At 39.8% G+C, this 19,386-nt stretch overlaps 1 long non-coding RNA gene across 1 annotated transcript in view; it reads right to left on the reverse strand.

The window, feature by feature from the left end:
* Window positions 1-2,573: 2,573 nt before the first annotated feature.
* LOC124883203 overlaps window positions 2,574-19,386 on the reverse strand; it is a 240,008-nt gene continuing 223,195 nt past the window's right edge. The window contains exon 5 of the long non-coding RNA XR_007042108.1: window positions 2,574-2,765. This is a non-coding gene — a long non-coding RNA (uncharacterized LOC124883203). The remainder of the gene's footprint in view (window positions 2,766-19,386) is intronic.

Genomic DNA, 19,386 nt, shown 5'->3' on the forward strand with positions numbered 1-19,386 from the left:
ATCCAAGATATAGATATATCTAGATATATCTTGGATATATCTAGATATATCTATATCTCGGATATATCTAGATATATCTATATCTTGGATATATCTAGATATATCTATATCTTGGATATATCTAGATATATCTATATCTCGGATATATCTAGATATATCTATATCTCGGATATATCTAGATATATCTATATCTTGGATATATCTAGATATATCTATATCTTGCAAACCGCAACAAATTTTCCTGCTAAAACACCCGATGATGACCCTCTTTAGGTTTTTTTTGGCAGGCACTGCCAGATTTTTATTTCAAATATGCTGATGTTTCAAATAATTAATAGTTTCATCCACCTGAACAAGGTTCCCAGTGCAAACAATCGAATTTATCTCCATAAATTGTCACGAATACTTTTCTACCAAGATGACAAGTAAAGAATTAGGATTCCAAATTTTCATACATACAATGTGTTGTTTCTTTAGCATTTGGTTTTGTTTGTTATATATTATGCCATTTTTTTCTTCATGGGTCGCTAAATGTATTTAAATGAAACTGTCTGCGAAGGAAAAATCATTCCATGGTTGAAGTGATTAGAGCTCATAAAGCACATTCAGCTGGTGATGAAGGGTCACAAATGGGCATGACTTTAAAAGCTGAAAAGATTACCATCTACCAAGCTAAATCATGATTAGACTGCATGTCACAATCAACAATTCAATCCAGGAATATTTTGTGTAAACATATTTTTAGATGCAAAACGTTAAATACCAACAATTCAGTGCTGGATGTCAAAATTAACTTATCTTAATCATTGTAAATGTACAAAGAAACAAGGATGAAAGGCAGAATCTAATTACTAGTGACATATTGGATTTGATTTGATTTCTAATCCATGTAAAAGGGTTATAATGACCTACGTTCTGCACACACACCAACAGGCCATCCCTGTGAGGGGGCCACATTTGATGTGTCGTTAGTCTGGGTGCATAGCAAGGAAGAGCAGCATGTAGCCCGAGGAGAGCAAGACACCACAGGATTCCCACCGGTACAGCAGCATAGAGATGCAGCAGTAAGTGAATATGTGTCGATGGGTGATTTTTGAGGAAAGCTTCTGAGTGTTTACAGAAGGCAGAGTGGATATAAAAGCATAACGTGGGAGTTTGTCCCTCAGAGGATTTCTGGAATATTTTTTAGTTCATCTTCTTCAGAGGGAGAAGGAGCTTTCAGGCCTCTGCTGCTGATGGAGCGTCTGGTTTGCTCATCTACAATTATTAACACACATCCTACTTTGGCATATCTCAAGTCCCAATATGTTAATATTTCATAGATTATTTTTTTACAGCATGCGGTAAGAAAACTACATTTTTCTTTAGATTTTGCTTTCTAGCCGCTGGGAATAACAAAACAAATAAAATATAAAACCCATAAGAATCCAAGGAAAAAACACAAAAATAAAAACCTTCACATCAGGGATCATTTCACCCTTTTGTCAATCTGAACCTAAACTTTATACATTCGTTGCTATTTTATTTAATCTCTTTCAAACCTGTAAACATGCCGCTTCATGCCCATGTACTTATTCTCTATTAGTTTATTTTAGCAGTCGATTAAAATGATCAAATCTCATGTACAATTTCATTTAACTGCATTCATATTACGACTTATTTCTATTTATTTGCATTCTGATCCCCATTTCAGTCAATTTGACTGATTAAATATGGCAGAGCATGACCCTGAATGACATTTATTGAAGTCACAGAGCCACAGACTTTAGTTGATCATAGAAAATGATTAATTGTCAAACTGAATATGAAACATCCCCAACCTAAGACGTGTGAAGCGTCACGTGGCAGATGGTACCGTCTCATCCAGGACAAGAAAAACATACAAAAAGACCAAAAATTCATCACCATGACGGTTTAGTAGTTTATAACCAAGTATGGCTGATTGGAAATTGAATCCGCCAGAATGAAATCTGAAGGACCAATCAAATTCCATTATCAACTTTTCACCCACACTTCTCTGACGTTGTTTCATTGCTCATCACCTCGTTCTCGTCCACATCCAACATGATAAAAACGCTGTTAGGATGAAACAACAAACAAGTCATAAGTCCATATTCTGCAGGTCACACCTGATATCAAAGTGCACAGATAACCTTCTGAACAGCCTGCTGGTGTCGTTTGATCTCAGATCTCTTTATTTATGAGCATACTGTGATGCAGATTCATAAACATTTGATATACTCTTGTTTTCTGTATGTTAGAAGCCAAATGGCACCACTGTCTTGATAAGAACTATTTATTCTTGCAGCCATTTCTACGAGGTCAAGCTTTCAGCCCAGTATTTGTCCTACATGTAATCTTATTAGTGTCTGTTTTTTAACATGCATCATTTTTAGTTTATTACTAGCATTAGGGACAAACAACTGGAAGTTTTAAACCTGAAAAACAAAATCATTGGCGTTCTGAAGCCAGGGTCCAGTTTGACACAGCAATGACTTAGAAAAGTAAGTGATTGTTCTTACATTCACATATGCAGAAATGGTTTTATAAGAATAACTACTGACATCAACAGCTCAACTGAGACCCAGAGTTTTAATTAAAAAGCTTGAGCAACAAAACTAGCAGTGGCAGAGAGCTAGGAGAGCGGAGATGGTGGAGGCTGCTCGGCGATGTCAACCTTCTGGATATGAGTGGAGCAAATGAGGAAGAACCAGTCACTGCTCCAGACAGGCAGCTGAATAGACAAAAAGAATGGGGAGACAGGCCTGCAGGGGGAGAGAGAGGGAGGGTGTTATTGTGAGCCCCGACGTGTGATGGCAGAATCTGGTTGCTGGATGTCACTTTGCAACAATCAGGACTGACGTCCCAGGTGGTGTGCAGTGGGAAAGGGGGAATTTGTCTTGGAGAGCTGCAGAATTTTCCAGCCTAATCTTACTTGTAAATGAATGCTGTGCCCGGAAAAATACCCGAGAGAATTCTTCAGGACATGTCACCAACACCACACCAGGTCCGGAGTATCATAAGATGAATTTTACATTGAAGGCCACCTGCAATGCAGGGAATACTGCAATTGTAAACAACTGACTGGATCTGATATACAAAATCTAAGTCTTTGTACTCTGGCTCTAAATGCTTGAGAGCAGACTAGGACTTGAGATCTAGGACTCGAGTCTTGTTTATAATCTTTATCTCCTAATCAGGGCCGAGTTAATGACATGTTACAGTCAGCTGGGTTTCCTTATGTAGAAAACATTTGACTGATTGGAATAGTAAACTGAACTTGCACTGTTTTATAAATAGGACTGAACTGGAATGGATGTAATTCATGTTGAATGTATGATTTTAATTTAATTCCACCATCCAGCAGAATAAACAGCCAGTAAACCCCCTTCTACTGTTAAAGGGTGCGTTTGATTTATCAGCTAGGGATGCACTGCAGGATACCAATCACTCAACATGTTAAACGCATGTTCATGTTAGTAACATGATAATGAAATCACAGATGTCCGTGAAACTGAACTTACTGCCGACATTTTATTATCCTGCTGTTAAGCTAGCATCAAGCCAAAGACAGGCACAGCTTTTCAGAATAAAAGCACTTCCTTTTATGTTTCTGTTGCACCAGAAATAAATATGTCTGCCTTATTTAGTCTCTAAATTTAGAATGTGGTTAACTAATGACATTGCAAGCCCTCAGACCTAAACTGAGAGTTTGTTTGCATGACTTGAAGAAGATAAACATGTTAAATGTCCTTATGTGAAGATAGGCCTAAAGATGATATAAATTTATAGCTATACCTATAATAATTGTGTGTCAGCCAGGCTAGGTGGCATGCATCTGATATGGAAATGTTCAGTTTAGCAATTAAGACACCTAAGACGAGAGTCGGAAACCAGCTGGAGACATGGACCTTCTTCTCCAAGACTTAGGACTTTACTTTGACTTGTCCCCCAGTGATATGAGACTTGACTTGGACCTGTCTTTTAAGGGAATAATATCAGGGCCTCAGAACCAGAATCTATAGTGAAGTTGTACTTGAAGCAATTATTCTGTTGTATCTTTTATATTTTGTGTTTTATTTACTGGAAAAGAACACTGATATGCACACTCAATAAACATCATTAGCTTCCAGTAACATGCAAACAGAGCAGTAATATCACAACAAAGTCCCAGTGCACTTCAATTACAGAGGTACTATATGAGTTAAATATAGGAAAAAGAAAATACACCCTGTTTCAGTTCTCAGGTTTTATATATCAGGAGTTATCTGGTCTTTACTAGGTTATAAAACTATTTGATCAAACGTTAAAGCTACAGAAAAGAAGACAAAAGGGTGAAGCTAAGGACACTCCTGCTGCCTTCATGATTCAAGAGGGAAAGCATTATTTAAAAGTGCACCCACCTCTATATTTGATTGATGCAATGACAATTTGTCATGTATTGATAAGGGTTCTACATAAGTGCCATTGTTTAATATAAATAAAAACACATTAATATATATGCTTTTTAAAAATAAAGAAAATGAAACAATATTTTTTATACAGATAACCAAGTAAAGCAATTCAAAAAAACAAAAATAAACTACAAAATATACACCTTTTAACCTGTTTTATTGTTTGCAAGATGCCTTTCTCAATTTCTAGCAGAAAAAAAAACAAAACTTTTTTGAATGACAAAAAATTAAAGGTCAATCTGCCAGGGGCATGAATACTTCTGGGCCTAACACAATGCCAAGTCAGAAATACATCAGCAATGATCTTAGAGAGGCAACTGTTGATGATCTACAGAGAGAAAGATGATTGCAGGCAGCTGCCAATCTCCCAAAGAGTGGACATCATAGGAAATTTGTTCCAAGGTCCAAATATGCAATGTTCTGTCAAGTATTCTTGACTCAAATGGGAGGCCATCTGTTTGACACCTGAAGCTTGATCCAAACTGGGTCATCAACAGCACAATGATCCACAGCAACTAATCTGCCACAGAATGGCTGAAGAAGACAAGAATCAAGGTGCTGCAATGGCCAAGTCAAAGTCCAGATCTCAACCTGAGCTTTGGTGGGGCCTTGAAGGAGCTTTGCTGAATCAAATGTCTGCAAACCACTGATAAAGACAGCTAGAGTTGAGCTGGGGGAAGTTTTTTCATGGTTCTGGTCAACGGAAGAAAAGTACAACGGAGAAAAACAATGGAATTAAAAATAACATAAGGAGAAAAATATTTAGATCATTTGTAAGGAGGGAGTGACAGGCTGACTCAGAGATGGAAAAAAGGGGTTTTATCTTCCCGCAAACTGTTTTCTTCCTCATCTTTCCATCCCTTTCTATTTTCATCCTGCTACATCTAACACCTTCCCATCTCTCTCTGTGGCATTGTTCTCTCCATCAAGAGTTGTCATGACAAGGCTGTTTATTTCTAATGGTTGACATTTCACCCCATGCTTCTTACCTGAAAGAACACACCAGGATGAATGCTTTGCGGTTTTCAAAGGAATATCTTGTTATTAGCCTGCGTTTCCGCATACTAACACATTTGGCACACAGATAAACACCTGCACAAGCCAATCAGCATACAGCATACATGCACAATGACAACTGCACACTTGGGCGCAGAGGCGCGTTTAAAAATGGAAAGATCTATCAGGCTTCTTAACCTTTCATCTGCGAGCCAAGAAAAGCAAGTTTCTGACTCCCATATCATGTTCAGCCCTCAGCTGCTTTATCTCCCTTTTTGTGCCTTTATCCACCTTGCTCCCTCTCCTCCTTCGTCTGGGGAATCAAATTATAGCAGGGATTAATAAAAAGATGTGGGCCCTGGTCAAAATGTGTGCTAATGGGTTACAGGCCAATCATTGTGGTTCTCTGACAGTCACTCTCAAGGAGGATTCTCTCATTCACCTCCTTTTTTGCCATTTCAATCTTCTGTCTCATTTGTAATCATTTTCTCATCTCTCTTGCTTCGTCTCTGATTTGCCTTTTCCATTCCTATTATTCATGTAATCACAACTTCTCCTGCTTCCGCTCCAGGTCCTAAAAATCTTCTAATTTATTTTCTTCTAACCTGGGTGTTCTGACAGAAACTCTTCTTAAAGTACATCAATAACAAAGATAAGCTGTTTTACTGTCAGCAATCTCTTGGTCCATTTTGAATGTACCAATTTAGGCTGTTGATAGAAGACATTTCTTTTTCTGTTACCATCCATCCATCCATCCATCCACAATCTAAAAAGACTGGTAAGGCCATTAAAAAACACATACAGGGGTTGGACAATGAAACTGAAACACCTGGTTTTAGACCACAATAATTTATTAGTATGGTGTAGGGCCTCCTTTTGCAGCCAATACAGCATCAATTCATCTTGGGAATGACATATACAAGTCCTGCACAGTGGTTAGAGGGATTTTAAGCCATTCTTCTTGCAGGATAGTGGTCAGGTCACTACGTGATACTGGTGGAGGAAAACGTTTCATGACTCCTCCTCCAAAACACCCCAAAGTGGCTCAATAATATTTATATCTGGTGACTGTGCAGGCCATGGGAGATGTTCAACTTCACTTTCATGTTCATCAAACCAATCTTTCACCAGTCTTGCTGTGTGTATTGGTGCATTGTCATCCTGATACACGGCACCGCCTTCAGGATACAATGTTTGAACCATTGGATGCACATGGTCCTCAAGAATGGTTCGGTAGTCCTTGGCAGTGACGCGCCCATCTAGCACAAGCATTGGGCCAAGGGAATGCCATGATATGGCAGCCCAAACCATCACTGATCCACCCCCATGCTTCACTCTGGGCATGCAACAGTCTGGGTGGTACGCTTCTTTGGGGCTTCTCCACACCGTAACTCTCCTGGATGTGGGGAAAACAGTAAAGGTGGACTCATCAGAGAACAATACATGTTTCACTTTGTCCACAGCCCAAGATTTGCGCTCCTTACACCATTGAAACCGATGTTTGGCATTGGCATGAGTGACCAAAGGTTTGGCTATAGCAGCCCGGCCGTGTATATTGACCCTGTGGAGCTCCTGACGGACAGTTCTGGTGGAAACAGGAGAGTTGAGGTGCACATTTAATTCTGCCGTGATTTGGGCAGCCGTGGTTTTATGTTTTTTGGATACAATCCGGGTTAGCACCCGAACATCCCTTTCAGACAGCTTCCTCTTGCGTCCACAGTTAATCCTGTTGGATGTGGTTCGTCCTTCTTGGTGGTATGCTGACATTACCCTGGATACCGTGGCTCTTGATACATCACAAAGACTTGCTGTCTTGGTCACAGATGCGCCAGCAAGACGTGCACCAACAATTCGTCCTCTTTTGAACTCTGGTAGGTCACCCATAATGTTGTGTGCATTTCAATATTTTGAGCAAAACTGTGCTCTTACCCTGCTAATTGAACCTTCACACTCTGCTCTTACTGGTGCAATGTGCAATCAATGAAGACTGGCTACCAGGCTGGTCCAATTTAGCCATGAAACCTCCCACACTAAAATGACAGGTGTTTCAGTTTCAGTTTTTCCATTTTCTGAGTTCCTGCTGCCATTAACTACTGGTGGCCCAGTTTCTCCTTCCTGCCCTCTCATCTCTCGGGTGGTCATTGCAGATGGCCACTCTGAGCCTGGTTCTGCTGCAGTTTTTTTTTTCCTTTCTACTGTCACCACATGCTTTCTCAGCAGTAAAATTAGCTGGTTTCGTTTTCCGATGAGCTAACCCCTCCCTCCTACTTCCCTATGTCTAAAAGGATTGCTCAATCCAGCTCTCCATCCAACGGTTCCGGACTTCCCTAAACCTGAAAGGTCTTACTAAGCAGGTTTACTGAAAGTTCTGTTTAAGCTGGTGTTGGGAAATGACTCACCTAGCCTCTGACAGCCTTCATACAAAAGTTTTGCCCTTCTTCAACTGGAGGTCTGGACGACTGAGTAGCCTATCGCAGTCATTTACACTTTCAACAGTCACTTTTGTTGAAGGCTGCTCATTCCCTAATTTTACAACTGGCTCTTGGTATATGAGCTAGGTTAATTTTAGTGGCTCGGCACGAGGCCCAAGGGCGCTGTTTTAACAAACTTGGCCAAGGCAACCTATAAAAACCTCCTAAAATATCTTAGACCCAGGCAACAAGACTTTTTACCACCAATGAAAAACCAAAAAAATAGGTGACTCAAATAATTGAATGTCCACGATTTAACTAGAATTTTATATGCTTTCTTTAATTAGTAACGCTTTTGCAGGGGTCAGTAACAGCTTAAATTTGGCAACACAAAATAATTACAATAATAGAATAAATCAATCAACTCAACCTGTCTTTCACTGATGCTGAAACTAGTGAGTTTGAAGAGGCTTTAAAGACGGAGGCTCATCCATCCACCTGATGGAGAAGTTTCTTCTGGTAACAACGAGTGGTTTCTTGAAAGGAATACGACTTAATCTTCAGTTTTCTTCCTTTAAGTGTCAGGCACTGATGCTCCAGGCTTTGATGGTTAAACAGGATCTTTGTTGTTATTTGTCTCTGAAGACAGTAGTTTCCAGAGGCTGAAGAGTTGAAGGAAACCCGGAGACATAAATGAGGTTGATTCAGGACTTCCAGAAGCCTGAAACTTAGAGCAAACAGCTGTTCACCGATCAAGTTCACTTCTGTTGTCTGAATAAAAAGGCTTTAGATGAAATCAGATTATTAATTTTGAGGCACAGTCCTTTCTGGGCCCACGGGTTGATCCTCTTTTTTAATGCAGTTGATCAGTGGGGCTGTGTCTCTGTTCCTTTTCCTTCCAAGCTTCTTTTCTCCGTCCGATCTTGTTCGCTGGTCTTCTGCGAGGAAACAACCCCGTTCCCTCCTTCAGCATTGCTTTTATGGTGCTTGATGCTTTCACCAGTCAGCCCCTTGTTAGGCTTCTCAGTTATTGCGCAACCTATTCAGCTCAGCAACTTGATTATTGCTCAATACTTTAGTCATGGTCATTGTGACCTACTGATTCTGCTTCTCAGCCTTGGAGAAGCTGATAATAGCCACACAGCTGGCTATAGTCGCATCCTCCCTTCCTCCCGTTTAGACTTGAAAAGGTTCGCTGTCAGCATGCAGCTGGTTCTCATCACTCCCAGTCATCCTACAGTTCTCTCCCTAATCTGCTCAGTTTTAAACTTTACACAGTATTACACATTTCATTCTTCAGCTTTCAGCATTTACTTTAAAACACAGTTACAAAACCATCACTTCATTGTTTTTATTCATGCTTCACAAATGATTAACGTTATATCTCTTTCATATATAGCTGATTGAGAATGTCAAACATTAATGATTTTTACTCTAATTCTCAGTTCAATCATAAATCTTTTAACTTGTTAATCAAAGGTTACTAATTTCATTTAATACATGTGAAAGAATGTAAAATCATCATACATTATTGGATACTTGTTGGTTATACTTCTGCAAAAGATAAGACAGATAACATGTGGCTCCACACAGGCCTCTCCAGTCTCTCAGCTCCAGAATATGAGAACATGCTTGTTTCACTCCCTACTGCTTCAACTCTGTGTTTTAATAATTATTGCATTGATTACACATAAGTTATGTATTGTAACTTTTATGGAGTTAACTGTGAGCAGTTACTAAATGTCGCATAGATTGCATGGAAAGATATCACCTTATTTTGACACTGCATAGTCAAACAAATCGAACCAAAGTATGAAGAATACCATCTCTAAATTCACAACATATGGCACCTTGAAGCAGATGGGCTACAGCAGTACAAGACCACACCAGGTGCTGCCCCTGTCAGCTAAGAACAAGAAATTAAAGGAGCAATTCACACAGACTCACTGAAACTGGACAATGAAGGAATTCAAAACGTTGCTTGGTTCCATGTCTCTGGATTTCAGCTGCAACATTCAGATGGTCCAGTCAGAATTTTAAGCAAATGAAAGCCTGGTGCTATTCTTTCCCTGTATAAATAATTCAGACTGGATGTGGTAGTTTAATGGTGTGAGGAATATTTTCTTGGCAGAATATGGACCCCTGGGGTACCAACAGAGCGCCGTTTATGTGGATCCCCTTATGACCACATTGGACCCATAATTTGATGTCTACTTCAAGCAGGAAATGCTTCATGTCACAAAGCTCTGATTGTTTAAAACTGGTATCTTAAACACAACGAGTAAACTGGAACCCAATGGTCTCCAGAGAATACTCCCACTGAGTCGCTTTGGGATGTGGTAGAAGGGGAGATTCTCATAATGGATGTACAGCTCACAAATCTGCAGCAATTATGTGATGCTACCCTGTCGATATGGAGCAAAATCTCATTGTAAAGTTTCCAACTCCTTGATGAATCCATCCCATGAAGAATTAAGGAAGTTTTGAAAGTAAAAAGGGTGGAAACCCCCTTTAGCTCCTAACAGTGTGACCAGTGAGTGTATTTAACTGGATGTAATTCTCCCATGAAGTTTCTTGGAATTATGTTTGCAGTGAATTAATAGTAAACTGCTTAAGAAAAATAAACCAATTTAAATGGCACTGAATTATGTAAAGGTTTGGTTCAGGAAGAAGGGGTCCATATGTCTGTGCTGAGGAAAACACAGGTTTTACAGGGTGTCCTGTTTTTAAAATGACTGTATGGATCCAATAAAATCTTATCAAATGGTGTTCCGTGCCTTGAACAGGAGTCTGTGTGGAACTCTATCAAATAAAAACATTTGTTCAGGAAATAGATAAGCCAGCAATGCAGCTTGGAGCTGGTCGATAGACCAGCACATAAAAACAGGATTTACTCAAAATGGATTAGATAGCTTCCCTTCTGAACTGTATATTGCAATTGACAAGTAGGGCTGGATCAAAACTGGCACCGTGTGAGATCCTGCCAAGGTTTGGTCAATTCCCATCAATTCAACTGGATGTGGAATTTGTCCATAGGTGCCTCATCCAATTCGCAACCCTGACAAGGACAAGAAGTGAAATTGAACAGTGGACTGAATGCACGAGGCAGTATTATTGGTGTTTTCCTCTGCTGACGGAAACACAGGGAGAAGGCCACTCTCTCCGAGGTGCTGTGCACACCTTGTAGGCTGCCAGGCCCCATTAGAGGGTGACAAACAGACGTCCACTCGGCTCAGTGCTGTCAGAGCGCGGTAATGAAAGACCCATCAGCCTTAGAAAAAGCAGAGGAGGAACAACAACAGGCCTTGCACTGACACAAACACATTTTAAGACTAATGGCTTAAACGCAGCTGCAGAGTGTTGCAATGGCTGGGAAGGTAAAAAAGGATTCTAAACTATGTAATGAGGTGAAGACAAGGAACATAAAAAGACAAAGAGCAACTGGGTACAAATAGATAAAAGGAATACAAAAGAACAAGATAAAAGAGAAATACAAGAGCAAAAGGTTCTGTAAAATCTAATGAAACAGAAAAAATGTGCAATAGCAAGAAGGAATAAAAGAGCAAGGGCCCTCTGCGTCTCATTGAGCTACATGTGTCGGTGCCACACCATTAAACTGCAAAATACAACATCAATAATTATCTCTGTTTCACCCACATTGCTGCCAAATGATTTAGGAGCTCTAATAAAGGCCGAGCATAACAAAGCATCCGTCTTTGGTGCGGCGCTGGAGAACCAGGCTCGTCGTAATAAAGCTGCTTTACAGTGTTGTTATTCCCTTTACAATGAGGCAGAGCTGCATTAGTGTGAGGCGTGCAGGAAACCACAACTACATAACTATGAATTATGTACAAGGCAGGAGACAGGTGCAGCTCAACAGGTTATGGATTCAGCATTTTTGGAGTCTTGTCATCTTAAGCTATTGATGCTGATGTAGGAATGGCTGCTTATTTATGTGGAGGGGATACCCAGGCTGATAGTGTCACTCACTGTCCCAGGCTACTTTGTAATCTTTCCCGAGAAGAAGGATGTGACTCGGCTGAGTCTAGGAGGGAAATATGTTTTCTCTGCATGGATGTGGAGCTGGAGTAAGCCTCATCAAATCTATATTTCTTCCTCAGTGATGCCTTGAAAAAGAGGAAAGACTCAAAGAAAGCGAGTGAGCAGTGCAGTTTGGGGTTATCAGATTGATTAATTTAATGGCCTTTATGGCACATCTAAGGAGGCACTTTTCACTGCTGATGGTTCTCAAGTCAACCGGGGTGATGTTGGAAGATTATTAACTCCAAACTCCACTTTAAAATATAATAAGTAGGAAGACAACTACCAGTTGGACCGGGATCATATTGGAAATAGCAGCTCACAAATACAGTGCAGCTCTGAGACTGGAAATTAAACCTACAAACAGTAAAAATCCACTTATGCATCATGAGATGTGATTAAGCAGGCCAGCAGTCAGTGGAGTTTTTATACAAAAACCTTTAATTATTTAATGTGTCCCAATGACTTTCAGCTCTACAGATGTATAAAACTCAACATCTAGTCATGCAGACTGCTTCTGCAAACATTTGTGAGAGAAAATCTCACCCAGGAATTTCAGCGTGGTACCATGATAGGATGTGACCTTTGCATAAATTCACTTATGAAATTTACTGCCTACTACACATTTCACAGTTAACTGCTGGAGGTATTACAACAAAGTGGAAGTGAGGCATGTAGTGTTCAGAGGTATACCAACTTTGTGCAGAGTAAAGCTACAGACCTCCAAACATTTTGTAGCCTTCCAGATTAGCTCAAGAACATAGCGTAGAGAGCTTTATGGAATGGGATTCCAGGGCCGAGCTGCAGCATCCGAGCCTTACATCAAGTGCAATGCAACTGCAGTGGATGCAGGGGTGTAAATTGCAGTGATACTGGACTCCACAACATGGAAACATGTTGTCTGGAATGATGAATCATGTCTCTGCAGTGCAATGGACAAGGCGTGGATTGAAAGTAACCAGGAAAACAACACTAACCTGTATTGTGTCATGTTTAAAGTTTGGTGGAAGAAGAATCATGTTGTGGGGCTGATTTTGGGGCTCCCGGTTCCAGTGAAAGGAACTCCTACTGCTTCAGCAAACCAAGATATTTTGGAAGACATGATGCTTCAACTCTGAGGAAACAACTGGGTGATGGCTCCTTCCTGTTCCAACATGTCTTTGAACCAATGCACATAGCAGGGTCCGTAAAGACATGGCTGAGTGAGTTGGTGTGAAAGAACTCAGATAGCCACCACAGAACCATGGTATCAATAAAGTAGAGACTTTGAGCTGGGCTTTCTCGATGCACAATAGTGTCTGACCTGACAAATGTGCTTGTAGATGGAATGGTGAAAGCTGCCCATAAATATACTCCTAAACCGTATGAAAAGCCTTCACAGAAGCAAACATATTAAACTTTGTGTCACTCAAGTTAATGAGTGTGTGAAAGCAGATAAGTGAAGAACTCTGGTGAATGGTTCCTTCTGACTGAAATAGAGTAATGTGCCACATTTTATGAATAAATATGGAGGGTAAGATGGTATTTTAAATTCCTCATGGGTCACTTAGTCCTTAAAAAAAGATTATATTGTAATTATTTTTAGCTCCTGGTTACAGTAAGATGTTTCAGTAGCTTACTTAGCTCCATAAACACACAGCTTTATAATAACTAGAGAAAATAATGAATTCCCCCAACAATTGTGAAATTTGAGTTCTATGGAGGAAATTTGTGTCAATGTACTCCAATTAACGAATTAATTAATAAAAAAACAATCTGTATTAATCTGTAAATGTGAAGAAAAACAGAAGAATATTTTTCTGTCATTGGGAGTCACTAAACTCAGGTGTACAGAGCCATTTAAACAATTATTAATAAGTTAATTAATTTCAGTCACTCCAACAAATTATCTATGTATTTAATTCCACCCAGAAAGCTATTTTCAAGCTTTTATTTCTGTTAATTATGAGGATTCCCTGCTTACAGCAAATGAAAACATGACAAAAAACTATCTTAATGCGGAAATTAATAAAAAGTATTTTTAATACGTGCTTCAGGTTGTTAAAAGATACTGTAAATCTGAAAAACTTAATCAGAACGCAGATTCTAATTGAATGTGACAAACACAAATGGTTGGCTTAAAGCCGCCTATTATCAGCTTTATATTTAAAAGAAAAAACATTTTGACAGAATCGTTCTTCAGACAAACCAAAAAGCCCCCTCAGGAGGATGTTTTCCGTTGTGGTCTGAGCGCACCATGAGTAACACCAACACCACCCAGCTGCTCAATACTAGCATGTCAAAATTATCACGCCGCTTCCTCTCAGGTTAAAACTCCACACTAAACAGCCACTGAGGAATATGGATCGGACTTGTAAAATGGTGAAAGGGCAGGTTAATGCAATCAATTATTTTTTTAACAGTAATGGCTATGTAAGAGTCCTCGACACACCCACACAGTCTATCTTTGTGTGATGTAATGGGCCTCGATCAGTCTTCTGTGTGGGCTTTCGAAGCCGTTTCCCCCTTCATGACATTTCAGAGCGACCAAAGATCAGTTCATTGGGTAAAAAAAAGCCCAGTTTATGCTTCGGTTCTTGTTTTATTGTACAATTAAAGCAAAAAGCTGCAGAACATGAAGTGTAAATGTTAAGAGCTAAGGCCCAATAAAGGTGCAGTTGGGTTTATTTCTTCTTATCCTACATGCTAATGAGTCTTTTTGATCCTGCTGATTCTTCTGAGAAAAGAAGTGAATAAAGAGTGAATGTTTCATTGTATGGAGGACCGATCCTGACAAAATTAAAAATAAAAGCAGAAATATGTATATTTTGTTTTTCCTTTTCCTTACACATGCCTTTGTTCTTTTTACATTTCCTCGTCTCTCTTTTTCCTTTACCGTATGCATTTCTGCTTCATCATGCAAATGAGGAGGGCTGCCTTCTTCTCTCTAGCTCCTCTACTATTGGTCAATAAACAGGAAGAAGGAGGATCCATGTGCAGGCCGAGGGTGTGTCCCAATTCAGGGGCTGGATCCTTCCAAGTGCGTACTTGTGGGCCGATTACATCACAGCGCCGGGTGTAAGGTCTGTCAGATGCTGCCGACAAAAGTTTCCTTCTTTTGCCCGATTTGAAGGATGGGTCGTGAGTATCCTTCGCGGTCCATCTTTTCCCATGATTCATTGCGGATCGAAGCGGTTTGGTCAAACAGGGTCAGCCATGGCGGACCACAGTGGCAAAAGCTGTGAGTAAACTTTGAAAAATTACACTTTCTGTGACACAAATGAACTTTTACAATGTTTTTAGTGCGGGAATATAACGGGTGAGCTAGCCCGGTAGAGATCGGACCGGACTATCGGCACTGAGCTCCTGCTGCCAGTCATCACAGTGAACGTTAAACACAAGTGATTTCTAACAGTTTATGTTAGTATTACCTTAATGTATTGTGTTTTTTGTTCATGTAAGTCGACATTACAGGTGATATTAAAGTTAACCTGAATAAATGGACGATTTTATGTAATCTTACCGTATCGCTGGAGAGTGTGATTGAGAATAAATAAGCTTTTAAATATTCATTTTTGATGAAGAAATGTGCTATATGTGTTTTAAAAGTATATTTATAATTCAGCTAGCATTATAATTTGTGGTTCCAGGAACAGCTGGAAAGAAATACACTTTCAAATTCAAGCAAATCTCAGTAAAGAAGTGAAAAGTTTGAAAGAGCTTGTTTTAGGCATTTGCATAGAAATATTTTAATATGTTCTGCAAATTAAGACAAATGTAAAATTAAAAAATAATTTTTTTACACTAATATTAAGCAAGATGGTTTTTTGTTGTTGTTTTTGTTGTTTAGGGACAAAGCAGCAGACGGGTCAGTTTATGAAGCTCAGGGGTGAGAACCACCACCTTTTTACTGGAGCTAAAAACTCAGCCACCGTGGCTTGGAGGTACAATAACAACATTCTTTGCAGTCAGTTTCTGTCCAGTTTCAATAACTCCTATCTTTCTAACTTTCATAAATATCCATCCAGTGATTAACATACTTCTTTTGGTTTTCCCTCTTTCTTTTTGCTTGTTTAGGACAATTCTGGAGAAGATGGTCCAACAGGGGAAGGTCAGCCCCTTGCAGGCCAAAACAATGTGGGACAATATGAAAAAGAAATATAAAGTTTGTTCAGAAGTTCTCATGTCACACACAAATAAAAAATATTTCTAAAAGTCTTGTTGGTTTCTCTGTTTAGTCAACTCTTCTTTTATTCCTTCTAACTTTAGGATTGTAAGTATCCAGGGTTAGGAGAGGGAGTCAGTGAAAAGCCCACTGCTGCTACTTGGCCCTGGTTTGTCCTTATGGATGAGATGTTGGGACAGAGGTCTTCCACAACACCTCCTGTCCTGATTGCCTCCATCCCTGAGGACCCTCCAGGGCCAAGCGGAGCGGTGGGCAACCAGATGGAGAAGGAAGACAGTGAGCCAGCAGGAAGGGGTCAGAAAAGAAAGAGGGACAGAGATGATGGAGTTGATCAGGGAGGACATGAGGGTACAGAGAATGGACAGACTGTTTTCCATCTTAGAAAGAATGGTACTGAAATAACTTTAACCTTTAATTGTTAACTTTAAAATCACCAGCAATGTCAAATCGACTTACAAATGACACAATACATTAAAATAATACTAACATAAACTGTTAGAAATCACTTGTTTAACGTTCACTGTGATGAATGCCAGCAGGAGCTCAGTGCCGATAATCCGGTCCGATCTCTACCGGGTCTAGCTCGCCCCACCGCTGTTAGAGCTGGCGAAGCAAGCTGGCAGTTACCACGGTGGGAGCGGAAAACTAAGCGATGTCTTGATAAATCAAGCAGATTTTTCACGTCTACATAGTTATATTCCCGCACTAAAAACATTGTAAAAGTTCATTTGTGTCACAGAAAGTGTAATTTTTCACAGTTTACTCACAGCTTTTGCCACTGTGGTCCGCCATGGCTGCCCCTGTTTGACCAAACCGCTTCGACCCGCAATGAATCATGGAAAAAGATGGACCGCGAAGGATACTCACAACAACGCATCCTTCAAATTGGGCAAAAGAAGAACACATTAGTCGGCCGCATTTGACAGACTTCCGCGCCGCGCTGTGACGTAATTCAACCCACAATACGGACTTTGAAGGGTCCAGCACCTGAATTGGGACACACCCTCGGTCTGCACATGGATCCTCCTTCTTCCTGTATATTGACCAGTAGGAGAGGAGCTTGAGAGAAGAAGGCCACCCTCCTCATTTGCATAATGAAGCAGAAATGCATACAGTAAAGGAAAAAGAGAGACAAGAAAATGTAAAAAGAACAAAGGCATGTCTAAGGAAAAGGAAAACCAAAATATACATATTTCCGCTTTTATTTTTTATTTTGTCAGGATCGGTCCTCCATATCAGTGAAGCACTGAATGCACCAAATGGCTTCACAATAAACCAAATCTCAAACTATTATACATGAGATCTACAACTGATTCACCAAGCATCCACTTTAAGACTTTTCACTTTTCACCATTTTTCATTTCATTTTGCTCTTAAACAATTGTATTAAGCAGTATTCATCATCAGATGCATTTATAATTACATTAACATGTTCAGTTATATTTGAAGCTGAGAAGAAATAAGGTGTATAATATACTGTACAATAAAATTAAATGAGAAGATTACAGCATTTTATGATTTCTTTCTGACTTAAATACCAAGAGAAATAAACTGATGGTTAACAGTTAAATATGTGGATTAAAGGCCAGATTAGAAATAAAAAGGAAAATAATGTGAACAGCTAGGTAAGATAAGAGCAAACCTGGAGTTGTTTGCAACAGATAGTTTATGGTTATGCCGTACCATTTACCAATGCATTTCACGTGGAACATTACTGGTAACAGATCAACATGGACTTCCAACAGTCTATTGCTAAATGTGCCAGTGGTGAAACAGCATTAAGGTGAACACAGTGAAAGCCTTCAGGTTGGAGTTGTTTAAAATGTGCTTTAATCCTGGTCTTTACACATATGTACCATCTCAACCTTCTTCTCTTCACATCTGATTTGTTACAGCAGGATGCTAATTATTTCAAGCCTCTCAACAGAACTCCCATCTAATTATTGCTGATGATAACTGATCGCACTCTTAGACCAGTGAAACGTCTAAACTCGCTCCACACTGATGTGATGGTGCCTATGGAGAGTGACGCCTTCCATAGTTCAGGCAGATTTGTTTGTGAATGTTAGAAAACCAAACAGCATTATGCAGTTTTAAGCACGCATCTTTACCATCACAACATGTATCTACTAAATCGCTCTATGATATTCTGGAATTCGCTCTTTTTCCTCACTAGTCAGTATCAAAGCTAAAATATGCTACTGTCATAGTGTAAAATCTTGTCCATTAGCAGTAGACCTAAAGCTGGCAGGGACTTACGTCAGTGAGCAAATGAGCACGCAGCACATAAGCACACACTGCGGGGGGTTAAAGGAAGAGGATAGAGTTTTTTCCCACTCCAGGGGTCCTCATTACAGCAGGGAGTGGGTGTAAAAAGACATGGCTTGGCATGAGAATAAAGCCACACGGGGGCAAGATATTGGGTCCTCTTGCGTCAGTCTGTTTCCTCCTTATTAGTCGCAGCTTACATGTGCAGCTGACCACCGAGCTGAGATCTCCTCCGTCTGCAGTGACTTTGTGCAAAGGTGTCTGCAATGTAACAGCGCAGAGACATTTTATTTGTTAGCCTGGGGCGGGACATTGGAGGGAAATTCCACCTGCTGGGTTTACTGATGTAACCTTAGTAGATGTGTGGTGTTTGACTTCCAGTTCAGGCTCTTGCAAGATTTACAGTTTTCCTCTGCAGCTCAGGGAGGCAGGTCAAAGCAGAGTAAATATTTTATTAACATTTAATTAATTAATTATTAACAGTGATACAAATACCAAGGAGTTAAATAAAAATACTTTAAGAATGTGAAGCAGTTTTCCATTCTTCAGGGTTAAAAGGTTACATCATTTGTTGAAGCTGCACAGGTTTAAACTTACTTTGAAATTTCTCTAATCCACACAAGATTAAAGTTTTACATTCAGGTTTGAATATGTGCACACCCCCCCACTGATGTTTGAGTTTAGCAGGTTGTACCTCCACCACTGGCTTCTTGGAGTCATCAACAAGTTTCTGGCATTATTCTGGATGCATATTTGAGCACTTTCCTTGGCAAAATTGGTAGAGTTCGTTTAAAGTGGCTGGTTTCCTGCACTGACCAGGCTTTTAAGTCATCTTCAACAAATTTTCAACAGGCTTGAGGTCACTGTCCTGTTGGATCACCCCACTGTGCACAGGTTGCAACATTCTGAAGTGGGAAAGTTTGTTTGCTGTCTAATGACTGAGAAACTAATCTAGATTGATAAAAAAAAAATCTTCCAAATGTTTCAGAAGTCTTGCAGGAGAAGATTGGAGTAAAGCAAACTCAGAAGGTAATGAAGAAACTCAGCAGAG

This window comes from Girardinichthys multiradiatus, chromosome 17 (assembly GCF_021462225.1).
Source record: "Girardinichthys multiradiatus isolate DD_20200921_A chromosome 17, DD_fGirMul_XY1, whole genome shotgun sequence".
NCBI classification, from domain to species: domain Eukaryota; kingdom Metazoa; phylum Chordata; class Actinopteri; order Cyprinodontiformes; family Goodeidae; genus Girardinichthys; species Girardinichthys multiradiatus.